This window comes from Dryas octopetala, chromosome 2, assembly GCF_963921425.1.
Source record: "Dryas octopetala chromosome 2, drDryOcto1.1, whole genome shotgun sequence".
Taxonomy (NCBI): Eukaryota; Viridiplantae; Streptophyta; class Magnoliopsida; order Rosales; family Rosaceae; genus Dryas; species Dryas octopetala.
In genome coordinates, this window is record NC_141367.1 from 20,704,933 (window position 1) to 20,710,249 (window position 5,317).

Here is a 5,317-nt window from a genome sequence, read left to right on the forward strand (position 1 = left end):
TCCCAAAAATTAGAGCTAGTTGGACTCATTGCAATTTTCTTTTAGAAAAATGGTGTGATTGCATGTCTATTTGACTCATTGCAATTTCTTCTTTAGACAACAAGTTGTGATTTCTATATTTGCTTACCCATTTGGGGTAAAGGATGATCTTGAATTTAAGTTTATATTTCATTCCCCAAATACTCTTCTTTTTTTTTTTTTTTTTTTTTTTTTTTTTTTGAGCCTATGAAATATTTCTGTTCTGATTGTTCTGTTGTAGCTTTCCAGTTCTGTGATTCAGATTGACACTTGAGGTTATATTAGTTTACCTTCTAAATAAAAAAAAAAAAAAAAATCGTATGTTAGAATTAGGAAAGAACAAAAATATCGTTTAAAACATTCAAATGTTCTTGGTGCATGTCTATGAAAGACATATCTCCTTGACTAGTACGTTGCAGTCCACAAAACATTTTCAAAGTAATTTCATTTGTATATCTTTTGTAAGGGTGAGGTGACATGGCAGGTGCAATATTTAGTTAATAATATTTCAGTTCGTTTGATATTTTATGTAGGAGATCGTGTTGTGCCAGAAAAAAAAATCAATGGGATTCATCGTGTTCAAATAAGAGAAATTATATATTATGACAACTATGAAGAAGTATTTACCATAAGAGAAACTTTTACTAGAGTATTAATTAAATTATGAAAAAAGTTTCACGTACTTTTACCAAAGAGAGATACAGTCTCCAATCCATTATGGAAAATGAATGGTTTTTGATTTTCCTATACTACACCTCTCACTTCTAACTTTCTAAGCAATACAGTTCAAATGGTATATAGTACGTGAAGAATGCATAAAGAGATTTATAAACTATTTGTTTTCACAAAATCTGAAACATCAGAGTCAGCAATCTTAAACAAAGAATCAATTATAACTCTATGTAAGATCAGCTAAAGCCTCTATGTGTGTGGTATTATGAATACAAACTGTGAAACTATTAGCCAATCAATTCCTGCAACGTTCATCGCTTGCTCATAATAGTGTCATTGGAGTTGAATCAAATTATTAACTTATGAACTGAATTAGTGAATTGGATAATCTTGGATTTGAGCTTTTGGCGTTTGAGTTACTTGGAGAATGCTTGATTAGTTAAGTTTCTTAGCTTTAGACATTTAAGTGAATCCTGGAAAAAGCCAAAGGGAAAAATATGAACTCCAATGATTTTTCTTGATGGGTTTCACGTTATTAAGCTCCTCTCTGTTCAATGGTTCCCTGTTTTCTGATATGGTTTTATTTAATTCCTATATATGGTTAATGATATTTTTCAGCTGGTTAGTTGTGACTAGAGGTGTCCTTTCAACACATTTTTCTGAGGCCAATTTTGTTGCAGATTTGCTTGGAACAATTAGTTTCCCTTAGTCATGGTGGATCGGTGTTGAAGAGATGCTATCCAATAGTACTGTTTGATTATTTTCTATTCATTAGTTAATATATTATGATGTCTTACAATTTCAGGTATGTTTATTAAATTTTTTTGGCTAGGCAGCCCTTATATTAATACAAAATTATTGCCCATATTGATTTTAACGACTACAACGATCACATGAATATCTTAACTGGTCACAAAATGTTTTCACATGTACACCTTAACGGTCACATTTAGACCTTAATTAATGGTCACATGTAGATCTTAATGGCCACAAACATAGTTCTTAACGGTCACATATTAACAATCACATGTAGACCTTCCTCTCGCAACTTGTACGTACCCCACATGCATTGAAGGTCACATATAACGGTCACACACACACAAAATTTTATGTGAGACTTGCTTGATTTTTTGTATTATGTTTATTTATGAATCTATTAAATTTTGCAGCATATACCACCTGCATATGTCAAGCACTTTTATGGAAAATCACTTTGCAAATATGCTATCAGAGGCCCCAGTGGAACATCATGGGATTTGGAATTGGAAATGCGAGAAAACATGCAGCTTGTTCTTCCATGGTCATGGTTGGCAGGGTTTTGTGAAGGATAATGATTTTAAGAAGGGGGAATTTTTGGTTTTGAGTTATGATGGGGAATCAAACTTCAGTGTACGTCACAGTCTATGATAGAACGTGCTGCGAGAAGGATGTAGACGCAGCCAAGAAGAGAAGTACTACTGGGAATCCTATTTCCATGGCTGACAAAGGAAATCAAGCTGGAGTGAAAGTTGAATTGATGACTCTGAATGCGACAATGAAGACTCTAAAATCGAAATGCCAATTGCTGACAAAACAAGTTGTAAGTTATAGTACTTGATCTATTTTAGTTAACTTCTCTACATGCTCTCTAGCAACTTGTTTTACTATTCTTCTTCTTGAATTGTGTCTCAATTTGGCACCATGTATGCAATGAAGAGAATTCACTTTTTATGGAAACTTATAGGAAGAGTTTAAAATATCGATTGGTGAGTACAAATTCGTCACCCAATGCATTCGCGAACTATATATGTTACGATTTTTTTTCCCATTGATATCAGGGATGTTCAAAATTAATTGCAGATGATTGCAAAGAAAATAGCTGTAGCTGAAGGTTATATGAATCAGGAGAGTGTAACACTTGAAGATCCATCAGGTAGGTCATGGCCTGTTAAACTTCTAAAAGGCACTGATCGCTTGCTCATGACAAAAGGTTGGGCAAAATTCTGTAAAGGGAACCAGATTTCACTTGGGGACACCATCATTTTTTAGTGTGTCAACCAAGGTGTAATTCAGATTCATATTTTCAAAGAAGGAGACAAGAGGTGTCCTATGGAATTTGTTGCTGCCTCCTGATCTCAAAACTTAAAGCTAGCTAGTTGACTCATTGCAATTTCATTTTAGACAACTAAAATGTTGTGATTCCTATATTTGCTTATCCATTTTGGGTAAAGGATGATCTTGAATTTAAGGTTATTAATAAAACAAATCATAAAACAAATATCGTTTAAAAGTAAAAAGAAAAAAACATTCAATTGTGCTTGGTGTCTATGAAAGACATTTCTCCTTGGCTAATAGCAATCCTTAAAATTTTTTCAAAGTATTTTTCATTTATATATATATATCCCTCGTAAGGTTCAGGTGCCATATATGGAAGGTGTAATATTTAGTAAATAATATTTTCAGCTGGTTAGTTGTTTTCTAGAGGTGTCCTTTCAACACATTTTTCGGGAAGCCAATTTCGTTGCGGATTTGCTTGGTAAGCTGGGTAGATATGAGACATTTTCCGATACTTGGAACAATTAGTTTCCCTTAGTCGTGGTGGATCGGTGTCGAAGAGATGCCACCGGAATTGGTTATCTTTTGGGTTGTCGTAGTTAGTGTTCTTTGTTATTTTATTTTCTCAGCTAAAACAAAGAATGGATTGCATATATTTTCCATACAGCTCAATCTCAATATTTGAACTGCATGTTATACACATGGCAGCAGCTTAGTCCAAAACCAGTCAAGACAGTCTAGAGTCAACAAAACAGTCACTCCTTAAATGCTTTGAATAGCCTCCGAGTTAGCACAAGGTTCTCTCTCCCTGTGATTCTGTGAACTCTTCCCTCTCAAACTGAAAACCAGAAGGTCCAGGTTTGGAAAGCTGTTCATCACATATCCAAATGGGTAGGAAGCCAATCAAGACTTCATCAAAGAAACAATCCTTTTTCAAGGTCCTGAGTCGTGACGTCTCTTAATTCTCTCAGCATCTGGTAATTAAGATGCTGACCTTCTTTTCACTTTTTTCAGCATCACAGATTTCTACTTTCATCGATCCATGATTGTATATAGTTTGTAACATACATATTTGCTACATGACCTTACCCACTCCCTCTGCTCAATGAGTCAACTGCCACAATTATTTGACGAGTTTTCAAAGATTTGTTGAATTATTTCAAAGTACTGTCTGATTATTTTCTATTCATTAGTTAATATTATGATTCCTTACAATTTCAGGTATGTTTATTAAACTTTTTTGGCTAGGCAGCCCTTATATTAATACAAAATTATTGTACGTATCGGTCACATCGGTTGCAGTTAAATTTTAACGGTTACAACGATCGCATGTAGATCTTAACTGCCACAACAGTCACAAAATATTTTCACATGTACACCTTGATAGTCACACACATAGATCTTAACGGCTACACACGTACGTAGATCTTAACGGGCACATATTAATAGTCGCATATAGACTTTCCTCTTGCAACTTGTACGTTAGACCTACATGCATTGGACATATAATGATCACACACAAATTCTTATGTGAGACTTGTTTGATTTAATGTATTATGTTTATTTATGAAGCTATTAAATTTTGTAGCATATACCACCTGCATTTGTTAAGAACTTCTATGGAAAATTACTTCGAAAATATGCTATCAGAGGCCCCAGCGGAACATCATGGGATGTGGAATTGGAAAGGAGAGAGAACGGCATGTTCTTCCACGGTCATGGTTGGCAGGGTTTTGTGAAGGATCATGTTTTAGAGAAAGGGGAGTTTTTGGTTTTCAGTTATGATGGGGAATCAAACTTTAGTGTCATAGTCTATGATAGAACATGTTGCGAGAAGGATTAGAAGCAGCCAAGAAGAGAAGTACGTACTACTGGGAGTCCTGTTTCCATGGCTGACAAAGGAAATCAAGCTGGAATGAAAGTTGAAATTGATGACCCTGAAAGTGACAATAAAGACTCTAAAAACAAAATGGCCATTGCTGACAAAACAAATTGTAAGTTATAGTACTCTATTTTAGTTTACTTCTCTACATGCTGTCTAGCAACTTGTTTTACTCTTCTTCTTGAATTGTGTCTCAATTTGGCACCATATAGGCAATGAAGTTGTGCTAGAAGAAGGACGTGCAAAAGGCTATGTAGAAGAAACATCAACAAGATCTATGGTGTTTAAATCAGAGAACTCATTTTTTATGGAAACTTATAAAAAGAATTTAAAATATCGAATGGTGAGTACTAGCTAATTCATAACACAATACGTTAGCCAACTATATATGTTACAAATGTTTTCCCCCCTTGATATATGTGATGTTCAAAACTGCAGTTGATTCCAAAGAAAATAGCTGTAGCTGAAGGTCATTTGAGTAAGGAGAGTGTAACACTTGAAGATCCATCTGGTAGGTCATGGCCTATTAAACTTCTAAGAGGCAACGATCGCTTGCTCATGACCAAAGGTTGGTCAAAATGATGTAAGGGGAACCAGATTTCACTTGGGGACACCATCATTTTTGAGTGTGTGAAGCAAGGTGTAAATAAAATTCATATTTTGAAAACTGGAGACAAGAGGCGTCCTGTGGAACTTGTTGCTGCTTCTTGA

The 5,317-nt window shown here is 34.8% G+C and overlaps 1 pseudogene; it reads left to right on the forward strand.

Annotated features, from left to right (window-relative positions):
- Positions 1 to 3,611: 3,611 nt before the first annotated feature.
- On the forward strand, positions 3,612 to 5,317 carry LOC147293971 (B3 domain-containing protein Os03g0212300-like; annotated as a pseudogene).